The following is a 19,138-nucleotide window of genomic DNA, read 5'->3' as shown; positions in this document are numbered from 1 at the left end:
CAGACTCATTGGTCCCCAGGACACATTTTCTCGGAGAGTTCTGGGATATGGAACTTGTGGCTCGTGAGATGTTGGTTTGGATCGTGGTCAGTAAGGAAAACGGACTTGGGGTCACACACAGCTGCCCAGTCTGCAGTTACTCATCACAGGCGGTGTTAAGAAATAACACGTCTCCTGGAGATGCAGTGTTTGGGGCCTTCCAGTAGAGGGAACGTAGGCACGCAGGAGTTGGATGTTACGCTGGCCAACCTGAAGGCCATGAAGATCGACTCGACAGATGCCCACGGGACTGTGACTTGAAGGTTACCAAAGGTCAGGGATGGGAGGCCTTCTGAAGTGACTTCTGCTGGCCTCCTTGGTTCTACACCTCTCGTCATATGGCTCCCTTCTCACCCTCCCCCGCCTTTCTCTTCGATTTGCCTCCTGCTCAGACTCTTCTTTCTCATCAACCTCTTACTTTTATTACTTTTTTCTTATTTATCTGCCTGTGCCTTCAGCGCCCGAGGGCATAACTTTACCCGAAAGACTGGGTCTCAGATCTGAAAGTTTTACTGAGCGCTTCTTAGAATGGAGTGTATCCGGCCATGGCCACTGGTGGGTTCTGACCTGGAGGAGCTGGGAAGGAGCCAGCGTTGGTCCAGACTTTGTGTGCAAGCAGCAGAAATCGACTCAGGCACGTGTAAACACCGAAAGACATTTGCTGTAAATATACAGAAGCATCAGAACGAGCCGGAGAGCAGAAATGTCAGCAGATCTTAGGGAGGGTTTAAATCAGACTGCGGCACTGTCCAGACCCTCCATGTGTCATCTCTGCCCTTGTGCTGACATCAGCCCCATTCTCCTCTCTCCTCTCTGCAGACTGACTTATGCTGCATCTCTGGTCCAAGCGGCAGAATATAGCTGCCCCCTGGGGATCCAGAGTTTTTAGGTGATGGTGCCAGTGAAAGGCCCCGAAAAAAGGAAACTGTGTATTAGGCAAATACCCCAGTAGATGTCCCCTAGGCTTATACCCCCAATTTCCCCTTATGTCTTAAATTCCACTATTAGTAAATTTTTATTTTTTTGTCGTCTTTTTTCAGGCATATTTAATAAAGTGTTAAACAATTTAAAAGTAAATTGTTGGGAAAAAAATGAAAAAAAACCATGTATAATCTATCATCTAGTGGTAATGTTATAAATATCTGGTGTACAGTCATCTGTCCTCAGTTCTATGTGTGTGTGTCTGTATGTGTTTATTAACAACATGGCTACAATGTTATACATATATTTGTTTCATAACTTGCTTTTCCCACTTAATTATCAGGGTATCACCTTGCCATTAGCATTTGTTCTGAAACAGAATTTTTAATACTTGTGTGGTCTTCCTTCCCATGGCAGTGCCACAAGTTAACCAATTCTCTATGTTTTAGACACCGTTTGGGCGTCCCTCTAGTCCATAAGCCAACCCAGGGAATTAACTGCCTTTGCTCCAAAGTTATGATGTAGCTTTGACTCTGTCCGTCTGGTCAACAATTATCAGCCTAGAGTGGACCCAGCATCCAAGCTCAGCCAGGAAGATTCTCTCTCCTGGGAATTTGGAATTGGGGACTACAGATTCCCAGTTTTTTAGTGAGGTTATGCACACTTTTTGGTAGCTCTGGGGCAGCCACAACTTGCCATGGGGAAGGAGAAGCAGAAATAAACAGTTGACTAAGATACAGATGAAAAAAAAAGCAGGGGCAAGCGATGAAAGGAAAGTAACTTCATGAGTTCTCTGTGATCTTTTCATTTCCAGGTTTTAGTCTGGTAGCGGGTTGAATAGAGCCATCCATTTCATATTTCTGTCCTCTTGGAAGCTCAGAATATAGTCTTAAGAGAGTTGCAAATGTCATTAGTTAATAATCTCAAGATGAAATTATTTTTCAATTTAAGGTGGGTCCTTAATCCAATGGGCTGCATCCTTATAAGAAGAGGTGGGGCACAGGGACAGAGGAAAAGCCATGCGAGAACGAAGGCAAAGATCAGAGTGACGCTGCCACAAGCCAAGGGACACCTACACCTTGGGGCCACCAGAAGCTTCTGGAAAGACAAGCAGTGATTTTCCACTGGAGCCTCTGAAGGGAGCAAGGCCCTACTGACACCTTGATTGCAGACTTCTGGTCTCCAGAACTGTGAAAGAGTCGGTCTCTCTTGCTGTAAGTCACCTGGCTTGTGCCGCTTTGTGAAGGAAGCCCAGGACGCTAGTACCAGCCCCTGCCCGAGGACCAGCTGCGCTGTTGGTCTTTGACTCAGGCAAGAGGGGGCCGCTGTCTTGAACGCCTTGAGGTCCCTGCTGGACCCTTCTTCTAACCCATGGGGGCTCAGGGATGTGCCCATCCGAAACCCAGACATTCTTCTTCTGAGCCATAGTCCAGAAAACCAGGATCCCCGAGTTCCTGGCCCAAATGGCCAAGCCCACTTGAGGGCCTCTGCGGGCCCGTTCCCTGGGTCTGTCCTCTAAAGGCATTTCAGCTTGCTGGCAAGAGCACCCCTAGGTCCAAAGACTAGATAGGGTGGTGGTTTGCAAGGGGTGAGGATGGACTTGAATGGCTGGGCTGGTGAGTCCAACCTGTGTGATGGTCAGCAAGGTCCCTCAAGATGTAGGGCAGACCTGGAGGTGAACAGAGAAAAAGGGCTGGTCAGGGCCAGGGGGCCGGGCCATGGGCCTGGCTCTCCACGGGCTGCATTTTCTGGCCCCAAACTCTGAGAAGTCTGGTGCTCCAGACTGTCTTGAAGGTACAGTCGGCAAGGTAGGAAGTCAGAACATTACACTTAACTGTTCAAACATGACATGGACAGCTTGGTGTATAACCGTTAACCGTTTAGTCATCTGGAACGTGGGCCTTCATTCGTCCTCTTGCCTCAAGCTACACATGTCAAAGGCAGGGCTGCCCAGTTATGCTCCTAAATTCAGTCCCATGCGACATGTTTATCCTTATGTCCCCAGCCCTCCCCCTGTGCTTAGGCTGGCTCGTCCTGGCTTTTGTTTGACTTTTTTTTTTTTTTTTAAATTTTGGTGACTCTCAGATGTGACCATTGTAAATTACACCAGGGTGAATCCAAATGCATACATTTTTGTTCATATCCTCAATTGGTATTAAGATAAAGTCCTGGAAAGGAAATGACTAAATCAGGGGGTGCTGAGATTCAGACTTTAATAAACCAAATTCTTCCCTACAGGCAGTGTAAGAGAGAATGCTGCTTCTCTCATCCCTGCCAATGATTAAAAGATATCTCCCAAGGTTCTTTTTTTCCCTTTAACTTCAAATGCATTGAATTCTTAGTGAAAATAAGTTAGTTTGATTAATCTTCTGCTCAGTAGAACATTCTAGAAAATATTAGACTGGGCTTGGGGCTATGCAAGACTTGCTAAAAAGGTTTAAAAGGTGTGGACAGGTGTTCACAGGTGGCAGTACTGAAGGCAGCGAAGACAAACATCCCTCCTCTTCCAGCTTTGCTCGGGGCCAGCAGTGCCCTTCCACCCTGAGGATGTCAGAGTTCACACTCCTACCTGTTACTGCAGATACTTTTCAAACAGCATTTTGGAGGAAGAATTCCAGTGTCTGCTATATGGCACCCTGTATATCTTATGTTTATTTCCTGGAGAGGTGGAAGGGGTATTTGGTGGTAAAATGCTGGAAGGGCACCAACATCTTTCTGCTTCGGAGCGTCAGAAGTGGCCCCGCCCGTCTTGTCACCCCGTCACGAGGAAAAGAGTGGCAGCATGAGGACCACGCGGCACGCGGGAACAGCTGATGGGTGATGTCGCCGCCCCCGTGTGGGGAGAGGAGAGGGACTTTTTTGTTTTAAAGGAGTTGACAAAGGCTCTAACTGCATACAGGTCAGAAGGGGAAGGAGTCCTTATTTCAAGACCAGGAAGAGTTGAAAACCAAAGATACTAATCACTAAGTCCTTTCTGGGCAGTTAAGTTGAAACTCACCCTTATATTCTTCCTAAATTCTCTCTCTTGCTCTCTTTCACACACACACACGCACACACACACACATACACAGAGTCTCACACACACACAGAGTCACACACACACACACAAATGGACTGCACACAATTCTTCAGCCTCTGCCTGTGGAAACAAAATCAATATTGTGTTGCACATAAAGCACCTATTTAATTTAAAATTGCGTTTTATACTCCATTTACCCCATTGGAGTAGCCCAAAGTCAGTCACTTCTTTCTGGCCATTTCCAGGCTGCGGCTCACCTTGCATTGTTCCCCTTGTCAGTGTTAAGCTTGTGAAGGCGGCTTTGAAGCAGACAAGAAAAGCTCCAAGCGGGAGACGGCGCCCTGAGACCCCGGGTGGAAAAGGAGCATGCATACGCACACACACATGCACACACACACACTCTTGGCTCTAGGCTGGCACATATTCTTTAGTGTTTTTTGTTCTCCCAGTTCATTGTAGCGGTTCTGTGTTGGGCACGTGGGTGATGATGTGAAAACTGCAGACATAAAACCCAAGTGATGCCCACAGAGGGTGTTCTCTGCCTCAGGGCCCTAGGTCTCACTTGCGAGATCGTCTGACCCTCGGTCCACTGAGTCAGTGCTCGCGTGGTGCCTCACAGCGTAATTCCCTCTTTGTGGAAGGAGAGGAACCCTTCAACACGACAGTAATTACACTGAGCTAAAGCAGGCATTACAAACTCCTGTCCCGTCGGAGCATCCGTGTACTGATGGTTCAGAGGTTTCTAAAAGAGCTTGTTCGTAGTTACTGCCTGTGGTGGCAACAAACCCAGCCCATAAATGTGTGTGGATAAGAAATTTAAATTTCTTTCACTCTATTTCTATTCAGAGTCTCCATGTGTCCAGGTGCTTGGGACTAGTCTCAATCAGTTCAGGGTCCCTCCTTTCTTCATGTGAAGTCCAGGGTGACAGTGTCCTACCAAGATGCCAGGCAGGGTGTGGGTCCCCTGTATCCACACTGGCATCCACAGAGGTGCCCACTGCTGCCCTGGTCCCCAGATCCATCCACACAGTTGGCTGCATCCTCCATGTGACTCCGTTGTTCTGTCTTCTCTTCTCCACAGGCTCTTCCACTCCTGCTCATGCAGAGGCGCTGAGAGCTCTGGGAGACTCCAGCTGCCCGCTGTCTCCCCCAGGTCCTTGGGGCTCTGTGGCTGCTCCCTCCCCCCTCTAGAGGCTGCAGACCATGCCATCTAGAGCCCCAGGCACAGCCCTCTCTACTCCAGCGTCTGCCTTCCCTGCAAGCCCCCCCCCCCCCCCGAGAGTGAGGCAGAGTCCCTCTCTTGTCCCTCGGGGGCCCTGAGGCTCCGGGCTCGCCTAGTAGATGCAGGGCCTTTTCTCAGTGACCCCATCTCTCTCCTCTGACTCTCCGCTTACCTCCAGCTTGGGGAATCCTTTCAGAACTACAGAAGCTGTCGCAGGCACTGTGAGCCTTGGCCAGATCACAGGGATCCTTCCCTTGTCCCTTGGTGCCCACCTGCTGGCTCTGTTTGCATTTGCTTTTAACATCCTGCCCTCGTGACCCTCTTCTGAGCCCCCCCAGGGCTGTTGGAACCTCTATGCCTGAGCTCAGGCTCAGGCACATGCAGAGAGCCTGACGGGTCTAGGAGTTCATATCCAGACCTCCCTCGCCCAGGGTGGTCTTTAGCCAAAGACAAAGACAGCAACTCTGAGGCAGAATTCATGCTGTGGGAGCAGGCTGAGACCAGTAATCTCAGCAGTCAGGGCAGAAGGAGTGAGAGGTCTCTGGGACGTCTCCTATAAGGGCACTAATCCCACTCTCACTACCTAATCACCTTCCAAAGGCCGCACCTCCCAATACCATCACCTTGGGGATTCGGATTTCAACATACGAATTTGGGGAGGACACAGACATTCTGCCTACAGCACCAGAGGTGCCATCCTGGGCTAACTACCTCATTTCTCTGCACCTCGGTTTTCTCACCTGTAAAATAGGGATGGTAATAGTACCTATTTTACTGGGTTGTAATGAAAATGAAAAGACATAAAGCCATGCTTTAAATCACGCCCAGCACACAGAACGTTTCCAGTAAATGCCAGCTATTTTAGAAAGCATACAAGGTCTCTGCATTGTTTCTGAGGCCAAAACTTGAAATTCAGAAGCCTGGAAAACACTCCAAGCTTCATCTATGTCATTGCTTCTTGAGATGAGGAGCAGTCCAGCGTGGAAGAATGAGACAGGTAACAGGAAGCAGAGGCGGGCCAAAGGGGAGACACTGGTTAACATTGTCCTGCCGTGTATACTTAGAACCTTTCATCTTGAAATGCATGGACTGTAGAAAAAGCCATCTAATTAGCCTGAGATAAGCTTTTTTTTTTTTTTTTAAATCAGAAGTCATAATGTTCAATGACCGTTCTTCAGATTTTGAACGTGGTTTCTCTTGTGCTGTTTAGTTAAACTGAGAGTTCAACCAGCCCAAGTCTAAACAGGATCACAAGGAAAAGACACCATCAGATTAATCAGAACAGTGCAGAAATAGTTTACTTGGTGGGGGGCGGGGAGGAGAAAGCAGGGGTTAGTTCTCTGTTCATTTCTACGTGACAATGAATCTTCCCCCAAACAAGGGGCTTTCTGGGACTCTACAGACAGCAGTTAGGTAGACTTTCCCCCCACGGCAGGTGTGCATACAACGCTTAGCCCTGGACTCACAAGAAACCTTTCCTCTCTGGTATAAAGCAACAGCGATGGAAATTCTCTGCTGGTTGAAAAACAGATCTGAGACCTTCACCCGCCGGAACCTTCTTAGTTGTGAGAACCATCCAGTTCCACAACCAGCATCTTTGGGGCTGGGGGGACACCTTATTGACAAGGGCGTTAGGAGGAGAGCGGCTTGGATTCAGAATGAAATATTTATAATCCCTCCCCGGGGGCCGAGAGCTCAGCACCAGGAGTCCACGGGCTTTGGCCCTCCGGACCTATTTTTCTCATTCTCCCCGGCAGGATAAAAATCTAAACTGTGCTTAAGAAACGGTGTTAAATGTGTTAGTTGACTGAATCTGGCATTTATAATGCAATTTAGCAAAGCTTTATATTGACAGCATGACATTTTTAAAGGGCCCTTTCTGATTAACAAGGTTCAGAATCGCTCCCTTGATTATGCGCGCAGAGCGAGGCTGAAACGCTGAGGCTGTGGAAGGGGGACGGGGCTCCTCAACCGCCCGCGTCCTGCTCCGTTCCCGACCGTTTTGAGGGACAATGGGGCTGGGGCTCCTTTTTTTTTTTTTTTTTTTTTTTAGGGCAGAAGAAAATGTTCTCTCGCTTTTTGGGGACTTGCTGTAAGAACAAGGCCTCCGTGGGTCGAGGGACGGCTGCAGATGTGTTTTCGGTGTCTGGATAAATAAAGCTAAGCTGTCCAGCCAGAGGCGGGCGGGAGGGAGACACAAAGCTCTCCTTCCAAAGAGCGCACTGAGAGAGCGCTTAACGTATCTCAGCTCCACCCCGAGTCCCGTTCCCGTTACAGTATCTCCTGAATCTCCCCTAATCATCCAACAAACACCTATGGATCTCACAGAGGAAGGAAGGGAGACACGTGAGTGATCTTCTACAAACGCCACCCAGAGAGGGATATAAATGGTCCTGGCTGGTTCCCAGCAGAGCCAGACGTAAGTGTTCACTCTCTTGAAGATGATGATCTTAGCAACCATCTGCGGAGCATCCACCTGCTTGCCAAGTGCCATGCTAAGAGTGATACCTTTTTTTTTTTTTAATTGTGGTCAAATATAAACCCCACAGAATCTTCATTTTTGCGTACATTTTTCAGGGCACAGGTCAATGGCATTTTACTACATTCACCCTGTTGTGCACCCGTCCCCATCTGTCTCCAGCACTCCTTTCATTTTGCAAAACTGAAACTTCACACTCATTACATAATAACTCCCCATCCTCCACCCCGAGCCCCTGGCAAACACCGTTTTACTTTGTTTCTATCAGTTTGATTACTCTAAGGACCTTGTGTAAGTGGAATCATACAGTATGTGTCCTCTGGTGACTGGCTTATTTCTCTCAGCATGATGTCCTCAAGGTTCATTTATGTTGTAGTGTGTGTCAGAATGACCTGCCTTTTTAAGCCTTTTTAAGGCTGGATAATACCCCATTGGATGGATATACCACATTTTATTTATCCATTCATCCACTGACAGATATCTGGTTCATTTCCACCTTTTGAGTATTGCAAATAGCACTGCTGTGAGTATGGATGTACAAGTCTGTGCCATCTAGCTTACTTCTGATTCCCAGGATGATGCTGGAGCAGAATTATTGTCCCCATTTTCAGGTGGTAAAACTGATGCTCAGAGAAGTGACCTGCCTAAGACCCTTCTCCTAGTGAGTGGTGATGCAGAGAGGTGAAGCCATATCCATCTGCCATCCTCCCCACCTCTACCCACTGGTTCAGTTCAGCTCATGTGTTATGTCCACAAAGCATCTGTACTTCCGTTAGACAGTAAGTGTCCTTCAGGACAGTCTCTCTTCTTCGTCATCAGTTGTGACGTATTTTCCTATTTATGGCGAGAATCCAGGAATAGATACTCAGAGTTCAGAGATACTGGATGCCCCCTCCTCCACATCACACAGGGAGGAACTGAGCAGTCGGAGAATTCCGGAGATAGGTCCCGAGTGTGCTGGTACCCTGAGATGCATCTCAGCAGAGTACTGAGAGAGGGCTCATCCTCGAAGCCAGGAGTCAGTCCACCTGAGATCCAGAGGGGAGAGACCAGACCCAGGAGGTGATGTAGGTACCTAATTCTCATCCACTGCACCACACGCCACTAGCAGTGGGGAAAGGGATATGGAGACCCAGCCCTGGGTGTCCTAGGATACCTAGGCTCACACGTCAATCTCTCTGGACCTTGGACTCTTCACTGATATTGTAAGAAAAGCTATTTTTAACCTAAACAGAGAGTTTAACATGTCTGATTACTTGCGGGCGACTCCCAAATGATCCGCTTTGCAGAATCGGGCTTGCATAGGTTTTGTTTTGAACAAAGGAAGAAGGGAGTTAGCAGGTGCCCAAGGGATGGAGAACCGGCTGAGTATGGGAGCCGCTGCTTCCCAGGTGACAGGAGAGCAGAGGGAAGGAGGCTCCACTCTGGTACCCCAAGTCCCCGCCAATGGGAGCACTGGGCAATGGGGGCATTCTCCTGGGAGCCTGGGGCAGCAGCCATGGGGAGGGATTCTCAGGCCACTTTGGGGGCAGAGGATCACCCCCTGTCACTAAAGGGGGTAACTGGAGAGGCAGGAGACGACAGGTGCTGGGTGAGACTGTTCGTGCCGCTGCAGGAGTGAGAGTGAAGGGGACGAAAGCCAGAGAGTTCAGGGCTCTTGCGCTGTTCCTTTGGGATCCTGGGTCCCCACTGTAGTCCAGCCTTTACAAATCAGATGACCTTTGCGATTCCTCCCACATCTAACATGCTATGACTCGAAGCAATATTAACCGTGCTCCACAGAGGAAAACCAAGAGTAAGGCAGGAAGTCAGTGAGAGCACACACTGTAAACACTGTGATGTCAGTCCTTGAAAACGAGTGTTTTACAACACGTTGTTTCTGATGAAGCCGGGACACATGGCTTCATGCTGCTGATTCCAGGACTAATGTGAGAGCCCTGGGCCCAGGCGCCGTATCTGAGCTCAGCCACCTCTCCCCATCCCGTCATCCTGATGCCTGGTACCCGATCCCCCAGGCACCAGAGCGCTCGTGTCAGAGCAGCGCCTGGCAGCATGTCACAATGAAAGGACCCATCAGCATTTCCATTCTAAATACCGCCTTTGGAAGGATTTATTACTGGTCCATGAAAATAAACTGAAGTCCTACTGGAAGACAGGACTTTGGCATGTAAGCAATTTGTTGGAGGGGTTTGATTTTGGAGTGTGTGTGTGTGTGTGTGTGTGTGATGTAAGACAAGGTTCAAATTTATTCTGATTTATTTGTATGCTAACAGAAAACACCGTCAAAGGAAGAGTTGACAGCATACATTTCCCACCCCCCAGAAACAATAGCAAATGACATTCAAACAGCACAGCTGGACACCTTTCCACTTCCCAAACATCAAAGCCACGCGCTCTCTCTGGCTCAGCCCCAATGAGCTAACCAGTTGATTATCTAAGTGACAAAGCTGCAGGCACACGGTACAGCCCAGGCCCTCCCTCTGGGAGGGTTCCTGGGGTGGGCTAATGGCCCCTGGCTTTGCAGAGAGGGCGGCACCCGAACAGCCAGGCCACTGTTGCAGAAGCCTCCTCAGAAACTCCTGCCAGCCGTAGCCCCTTCCTCCTGCCGGACTGGGGTGGGGGGGCCCAGACCCAAACCGTACACCATCTCCAACACAGGAGCACAGGCTTCTAACGTCTGTGTTCCCACGGGATTTCACTGAGGGAGAGGTCTGGACTGGCCATGGTTTTTTAAATGTTTTCGAAACTGAAAAATGTGACTTTCCTGATGCAGAGCTGGGAAGAGACTTCCACCAGGAACTTCCACAGACTGCTCCTTTCTTAGCCTCAGTTGGCAGGACCGAGAGCGGAGATGAGAAAGGAAGAAATCCCACCAGAAATGATGCCAGAGGATTGTCCATAGGCAGCTTGGTGAGGGGCTAACAGCTGACAGTCATCCTCTCTATGGGCAGGCACCCAGTCCTGTTCTCAGGGTTCCTGTGTATTAATTGGTGAGGCCCGACCAAAGCCTGGTGTGCCGGGAAGCGCCACCACCCACTTCCGCTGAAAAGGAGCCTGAGGCCCTGAGAGGCGGAGTGGCTCGCCCCCAGATACACAGAAAGCACGGCGAGGAGCAGGTGTTCGAACTCAGGCACCCGACACCCACGCTCCATGCCAGCGAGCCCTGGCCTGCTCTGCTTTCGTGGCCACAGAGATGCCCAGAACCAGTGGCAGCCTGAGCAGCTTGTACCTGAGAAGCTAGCCTGACCCTTAGCTCTTTCCCTTGAAAATAAAACTGTCACTGACTTGGGCACTAAATGGAAGCGTGTGCATGTTGTTGGTGGGTGTGAGTGTGTGCACGTGTGACGGCCCGAGGGCAGGAGCCACGTGCCTGCCTGTAGGCACCTCACGCTTAACACTGTGGCCGTCAGGACTGCAGAGAAAGGACGTCGGGGAGGACGCTCCGGTCCAGAAGTACGAGCTGACCTGTCCACAGCACACCGCACCCAGCTTACTGGCGGCACTGCAGGGCCCGGTACCCAGCTCTCCGACCCCAGCCCAGGCTCTCCCGACTACAGACAAGTGCAGGTGCACCTCTGACAAGAGAAAGATGGAGGCAGAGCTTGTCTGCATGTTAGGGAGGACCAGATGAGACCAGCCCGGGAAGGAATGAGCCTTAACTGACACTCTCTGGAGTTGGGAGTATCCAGTTTTCCAGCAAATTCTAATCCTCACAGAGGAAACACACTTGTTACTTTTGGCAGATGGAGGAGCATAAAGGAGGGGTCATGCTTCACTTGACATGAGCCCCCATCATTACCTAGGATGGACCACCCATCCTCCTGCAGAGGTGCCTGTTTTTCACTTAACAAATATTCTTGTTTTTAAAAGAGGTCTAATTAGGAGAAAATGACGTCAACAAATATTGCCCAGGAAGTGCTCCAGGGCCGCCTAGAAGTCCCGCTCCTTCCCAGATCCTTGGAGCCCAAGGATGAATACTCACTCCCACCCTAACCCAGGGATGAGCCTGGACAGGGAGCCGAGAAGCTTCTCGGCCTCAGCACCCAAGTCGCCAGCAGCAAAGCCCTCCCTCAGTTGGTGCTGGTGTGGATAAGACATGAGGGGTGCAAACACGTGCTGGGCTTTCCAGAGTGCCTCACCAGACCCCTTTCCCAGAGAGACCCGAAATCCAGGCTCCCACGGGGCAGAGGTCTTTACCTGTTCAGGTCATTGACATCTATCGGCTCCCAGAAAAGCACCTGGCAGACGGTGGGTCCTTAAAAATATGTGCTGAATGAACAAATAGTTACTGACCGAAGGGATACTTCAAGGGCAGAACAGCTTCAGAGCCAGCCGACTTCAGACCTGATTGCCAGCAGTGAGCTTCTAGAAAGTCGCTTATCCTTCTCCACCCGGAGAACCTGGAGTCGGGAGGACCTGGCCCACTCCCTTGCGGGGAGGAATGTGTCCTGATGCCGGTGATCTTGAAGCACCACACACCTTCGACCCCCACGCAGAGCAGGAAGCCCACATGTCCGTGACTCTTGGCCCCAGCCAGAGTTTCTCAAGGAGATCACGTTCTTGTGATCAAACAGTTCATCTTCCAATCTAGTGGCCCTTGTGACAAATGATCCTCACTGGAAAGACCCTGTCCTCACCACTGCTGACCTTATAACTGGACATTACCTCCCCTCTCAGCTCTTCTGTCCTCTTTCCAGCTTGGGTGGTTCAAGGCCAGAGTCACCAAGGGGAACCAGGCTTCCCCTCAGTGGGGATCGCTTAGCGAAGTCATGGGCTCTAAATCTGCAAAGCAGTTTGGTCAACTGTATACCAACAGGACATCCCACTTCCAAAAATATCCTGCCTTGCAAGATCAGCTTACTCCCAACGTATCAACATGCACAATCTGTTCGCCCTAGTATGGCTTCGAGAGAACTTGTATCAGTATAAATATTACTTTAGCTTTTAACTGCTAATTATATCAACATAAACTTAATTTATAGTGATAATCACAGCCATAATGTGCTGCTGCCAAACATCACCACTGACGCTTTGAGGCATCGTGTAAACTCAGCCATTAGCAATCACGTAAATGCTCCCATTACTCATTATGATACTGGCTAAAGAACTTCTCTAATTGACTTCTTCCCAAAGTCCACAGTAGGTAAGAACCGAAGACTAGACAACGTGGGTCAATTTATTACAACAAAGTTGTTTCTTACAACAGCCTGCGCTGGCAAATAGGAGACTGCAAAGGAGGACCTCGGTCTGGCGCAAACACGGTCTCGGTTTTAAACTTAGCTCGGGTCTCATTATATCAGCTGAATCATAACATTCTCACTCAGACAAATGCCTGAGTGCGCTGCTTCTGTCTGCCTGTGTCAATATAAAAAGGGAAATTTACTGCATCCCGTAAATTCATACCGCTTTTTTAATTTAAGAGGTTCAAAGTGCTTTACTAATTTCAAATATTGCTCCCTTTTCGGTGGCAGTTTAGTGGACATTTGTTTACGCCTCCTGAAAGGTTTTATACCACTTTCCCATCTTGAGGCTACAATACCCCAGTTTTGCTTGGGGAACTTACCCACCCAACACACTCAGCTCATACTGTCCTCATGAAGAAGACTCCATCTCAGGAGTGAAGCATGTGGTCTAGGATCGTCCAATCAGCACATTCACCCGCCCCCTGTCCACAGTGATTGGCCCAGGTGTGAGCACAGGGCCCGTGTCTGGCCAGGGAGGGTCAACGAGACTCAAGTGTAGGAAGTACCATTTCTCTTCCCTCCATTCGGTAGGAGGCTCAGAAGAAGGCACTGAGGGCTTACAGCCTCGATCTGCTGACCCCAGGGGAGATGCTGTCTGAGAGAGAAGCAGCCTGTTGAGGAGAACACAGCTAAAACACCGAGAGTGGGAGGGAAACAAGTGCCCGTGACATGTAAGCTCCTGCATCACAGTGTGTCTGAAACCAGCCCTTTCCCTGCACTTTTCAGTTACACGAGTTGAGACTCCCTTTTCAGCTTAACCCAGTTTACCATCACTTGCAGCCAAAGCAATCCTAGTTGGTACAGGCAGCAGGTGGACATGGGGTATGATTTTATATGTTTCTAAGATGAAGAAATGGGAGCATAAAGAAAAAATGTCCAGTCAGTAATGAAGCTGTATAAACGAAACACAGACGGGTGAGCAGATCCGAAATATTCCAGAACCAACGCACCCTGTAGATCCAAAAGTTTTAACAAAATTCAAAAATCAGAAGCCAGAGTCGCAAGCCAAAACACCTGTGTCTTTTCCTTTTCACGTATTTCTGATTCTCCAGTTGTTTCGGTGCTAAAGCAAGCAAAATCTCTGGGGAGACAAACAGAAGCTTCAGGAGAGATGTAGGGAATTCAAGTGGGAAGAAGGGAGTGATTTGGGGTCAGTGAAATGATCAATTCTAAACCCAGGAAAGTTGGTGGGAGACTAATGTAAAATTTGAGAAGCCCAGATATGTAAGATCGTCTTGCACTTGGGAAGCCTGGTTCCGTGTGCAGGGCTGAGCCAGTGTGAGGAAAATCAAATCCTCGGGGCTTTTGAAGATGCAGTTTTTCATCTTGGAATCCGTATTCCCAGCACCCCACCTACTGCTCTCTGCCGGTGCTGGAGCATGTTATCTGTCAGGGTCCCCCCAATTAGCACTTTGAATGCAATCACAACATTGGAGAGCGTGCCCTCATCTGCCAGGGGCGGGTTGGTTTCTGCAATTAAGCTGAAGTTCAGGTTTTGGCTAATAACAAGAGGGGAATGTGACAGTGAACGGAATGCTCACTCATTAACTCATGCTAATGGGCGTGTAACCACCCAGCCACCAGCCCGCCAGCGTGAGAGCCAGGCACTCGGTGTCACTCTGATCTCAGAGCGTTCGCAGGTCTATTTCACAACATGACTGAGGTCTGGCGGTGACCTAATCGGGAGTGGTTTGGAGGGAAGAGAAAAGGATGATCTGATCTTGTTTTAAGTGCCAGTCTTAGTCTCAATATTTTATGAAATAGTCATTAATTTTCAATACAAAGCTGATGGTGCTATTATGAGGCCCGCATGTTTATGCAGGAAACGTTGCCCGGATATCCCTGAGAGTTCAGTGAACGCAGGGGAAAACCATTATCTCTTATTTATGTAAGGCAAATGGTAATTACCACACCAGTCCAAGTTGTCTGAGAAGACAGGTCACTGGAAAGAAGAGGGCGGACTGAGCATGACACTGGGACAAAGAAAGTGCAGGGAATGAAGCCATTGTGTTCCCTGAAGAAACTCTAGAATCCCTTCCTTACTCATTCCTTGAGCACAAGTGTATGGAGTGTGCCCCTACTACGCGCCAGCCACTCCCACAGGCGTGTTCAGTAGTCCAGAAAGCAGGAGAACGCAGCGCAGGGGCAGAGTCCCTGCGTAGCCTGTGTGAGGCCCTGGGTTCAATTCCCAGCACCTCCACTGAAAAAGGAAAATGCCCATCCGTCCATGGTGGGAAGCACACGAAGAAGGCGCATGGGTAAGACCGTTGTTGCCGCGACTACAGGATGAACAGCTTAAAACACATTCTCTAAACACAGCAGGTCATCTGTCCTGAACGACAGTGTCTGTGAAAACCCACGGAGCTGTGTGAAGGGCCTGGCAGGTCTGCAGCGTGATGGGGGCCATCTGTCACGGGGGTCATGGGCTTGGGCTCCATTTCAGCCGCTGCAGATGTGCCCCTAAATGGATGCTTCCATTTTAACTATTAATAAGATGCAGACTAGTCCCACTTCCCTCTAGAGCACCATCTATTCAAAATTAATTTATTAAAAATGCATCCTAGTCATTAGTGCTAAGCAGATTTATGAATAGCAGATCATTTAGGGTACATAAACGCGTGGGCCCTGAAGTTTCTACCTGTGCCACATTTTCTATCCTTTATGCAGAATCCTGGCCCTGTGTGTTGATATCTGTCGACCACCACTTTGGAGGTTATTTATTTCTGCTGGTCCATTTCTCATGGTGATGCAGCTTTCCAGCATCTTCTGACAGGTGGTAGCTGACGCCAATCTATATTAACTTCAGTTTATGCTGAAAATATCCCACTGAGTGAAGGCAATGTTCGGATTATGGTCTGGGTGTGTGTTGCCTGCGAGGGATAGTCTTAAATTTTCTCTTCCTTTTGAAATGAGGAGCATTTTGGCTTTTAATTTTCTGACTTGCACTTTTACTATTTTCTTTTTCTTTTTTTAGACTGTCAGCTGATTTAGTGACAGCTGGTAACGTCCGTGACAAAATACATATTTTAAAGAAAGACCTTTAATAAGAACTCAGGTAAAATCTTACGTAGGTTTTCTCCATTAGCCATTTTATTAGTGGGGGTCTGGATTGTGCTGGTAGAATAGAGGAGAAAAAACCTTTTTATTTTAAAGCCATAATCATAAAAAGAGTTAAGTTAGGGGGCTAGCCCTTCAGGAAAATTGCACTTTCCTTGACATTGTATAATTTCAGTATTAAGAAGCATTTTAATACTTAAGATACTTAAGAAGTATCTTTAGTACTCAGAAGTATTAAGACACATGTAAGCCAGTTTCTAATTTTCAAAAGAAAATTAGGTTCATCTATTCGTCACTGAATTTCCAGGCTGAAAAGAGATCACAGAAAGCACTTGGCCTGTCTGACAGCTGAGCATCCTGAGGACTAAGGAGTGAAACACGTGGCTCAGGGTCCTATAGCTGCAGTGGTACATCCTGTGCACACACCGAGATCTTTCCAGTATACCAGCCTCCTAGCTCCCTGCTTACCATTCTTCGTGAGTCTAAACTTTCTATTGCCTTATGTTACTGCTTATCAATGGAGAAGAGAGAAATGCCGAGTTTTAGAGTTGGAAAGACTTATATACTGACAGACATCACGTAAGTATTTAGCCAGCCCTGCTCTGCATTAGACATTACACTGGATGCTGTGGAAGCTAACGTCAGTCATTCCCTGCTTAAAGTTTTCATAATTTGAGGAGTGTGTGTACGTGCGTGCATGCGTGTGTGTGTGTGTGTGTGTGCACTAGTGTTGATGCCAGGGTGGGTGTAGGGGTCGGGAGGGACAGTTACCAGAGAAAAAGAGCAATCTTGTCATTTGCACTGTGTTATAAGGAATATGATACCAAGTCTGTCCGGGGATAGGAGGGAGCCCGGGAGAGTGAGCGCTCCGCCTGTGGTCTGCAACCCAGGCTTCAAAACCATGCAGAGAGTCTTATTTTTAAAAAGCTCAGCTTCCAGAGCACACCCCAGGGCCACTGAATTGGAATTTCCAGACCTGGAGACCCAAAGTTGCATTTTTAAAATGCTTTCTACCTTGTGCTGATCAGGCAAGTTTGCAGAGCATTGTTCTATTCTACCCAGGGGGACGGGGGCTGGTCAGAATTGACTTAGGAGAGCAGCATCTCTGGCACTAAAACTTCCCAGCTGGAGAAGGACTTTCCAGGCAGTCAGGGAGGGCAAACAAAGCTCAGTCCAGAGTTCTTCGGACGGCCATTCTCTCCACCAGGCCATCTCTGACTTCCCAGGTGGAACAAAAGCTGACAGGTCACTGTACCCACCACCGAGGTATTCAAGCTGCCCATTCCTTTGGGGAACACAGCAGTCAGCAAACTGCAGCCTTTTGGAGCAGAGCTTCTGAGGCCAAGGTGCAGGGGTGGGCAGTAGCTCCCTAAAATACTGGAGATCTCACTGGAATTAGAAACAGATCTCCCTGGAACCCACCCCAATTCCAATATAGTTGTTTGCATTCCATTGCTCATTCATGAGAAAATAAAGGACAAGAAATGACTTTTCCCTAAACTTACTCAGTTTTTGAAACTCTGAATAGGAGGATCTCTGCTACTTAGAGTATGCAAAGTAATACTTAATAACGTTTTAAAGTATCCTTAATTGGAGAAATAAAAAGTTGTCAACCACATGTCAGTCCTTGAAATTTACAGAAGGTTTTACTGGTCTCTGAAACCCGGAAGTCTGGGAACAGTCGCTCTATGTCTTCTAAATAGAAGCCTTTTTTTTTTTTTAAACTCCGCTCTTTCATACACTCTCACATACATTCAAATCACACCACAGATAACCCTGAACCTTTTTAATTTGCTCCTTTGGGGGTGGGGGGCGGTGCTAGCTTAACAAATTGTTATTCCTGTTCAGCTTATTTCATTCACTATATTGTCCTTCCTGAAATCAACCTGAATGCAGGCATATTTAAAATAACTTATTTAAACTTGCGTTAGAAACATGACCTAACCCCTAAAATCACTAAACAGAATTTTAGAGCGACTACAGTTTTTTCCCACTCCTGGAGGGAGAAGGCTGTTACTCCATCTCCCCAAACCAGTTTGCTCTGGGAGAGCTGCTGCTTCCCTTTTTTTTTTTTTTTTTTTTCAGTCGTAATATTTGATGTCATCTCCTGCTCCAGAACTGCAGATCAGCCAGCAGAAGTACTTGTCTCCCTTGTGGCTAGGGGGCTCAATTTATGTGGATATGAATAAGATTTATGGTGTGTAATAAACATTAGTAAAACGTGACAAAAGAGTGAAGATTTAAAGACACTTACTAATTTGAGATGACATTTTAAACATTCTCAGTCTTTCGAGCAATACATACTTCAGGTCTTTATACAGGTTTCCAGGCAGAATGCCTATTAGGGAATGAAAATCATCTGCGTACTTCTCCCTCTTTGCGCGGTCCCCCACTTCATTTATCGCTCCCCAGTAGCGATCCTATCCATCAGTCTTTAGTGGTGCCTTTATGCTCAGCACCTAGATGTTAAACAAATTAGAATCTTAATATATGAAGTGTGACTATGAGGTCTAAAAGGAAATAGGGAAGAAAAATATTTGAAAGAAAAAAAAAAAAAGGCTGGCCATGACTTAAGTCCTGGATGCCCTGTTAGAAGTCCAAGTTTTAAAGGACTGAAATTGACAGAGTGCCAGTCTTTTGGAAAATGCTGCCAGGGCCCTTTTCCCTCTTACATGGGAAATTATACAAGTAAATCTACCTAGAAAACATGTCATGGATTTGGAAAGTTGGGGCTTGGCCAATTTTCACACATCTGGTTTGCCGGGCAGTCTCTGCTCATCAGATAATAAGGACTTACGTGAACCCAGCTTAAAGTCCAGGGCCAGCCTCTCCATCTGCATTTGATCTCACCTGGACGCCGGCCCTCCGCTCTGGCCTGGCCCTCTCCATTCAGGGCCTCTTTTATTTCCAACACAAAATGGTCTCGTGTTGTTAAATGGTCTCTAATTTTTCTAATAGTCAACAGTAGAGTTTCTCGCTGGTTTTCAGTAACACGCTTTATTTTGCCTCCCTAATTTGCTCTCAGTTGAATCTGATTACATTTACTTGGGCAAAAGGGAGGGGCCATGGCTACCCAGAAAGCCATGGACTTGAAGTCGTCCTAATGATCTCATGGGGTGTTGTGTGTAATGCAAACCCCAGGTCCCCTCCACTCTGTG

General features: G+C 48.0%; 1 long non-coding RNA gene across 4 annotated transcripts in view; it reads right to left on the bottom strand.

The window, feature by feature from the left end:
- Positions 1-17,607: 17,607 nt before the first annotated feature.
- Positions 17,608-19,138, bottom strand: part of LOC105061602 (uncharacterized) — a 71,803-nt gene continuing 70,272 nt past the window's right edge. For all 4 annotated transcript variants that reach the window (XR_012500973.1, XR_012500972.1, XR_006721533.2 and 1 more), the window contains one exon: positions 17,608-18,439. This is a non-coding gene — a long non-coding RNA (uncharacterized LOC105061602). The remainder of the gene's footprint in view (positions 18,440-19,138) is intronic.

Source organism: Camelus bactrianus, chromosome 20, assembly GCF_048773025.1.
Source record: "Camelus bactrianus isolate YW-2024 breed Bactrian camel chromosome 20, ASM4877302v1, whole genome shotgun sequence".
In the NCBI taxonomy this organism is placed as follows: domain Eukaryota; kingdom Metazoa; phylum Chordata; class Mammalia; order Artiodactyla; family Camelidae; genus Camelus; species Camelus bactrianus.
The sequence above is the reverse complement of the archived record's forward strand: the minus strand, read 5'-3'. Positions and strand labels throughout refer to the sequence as shown.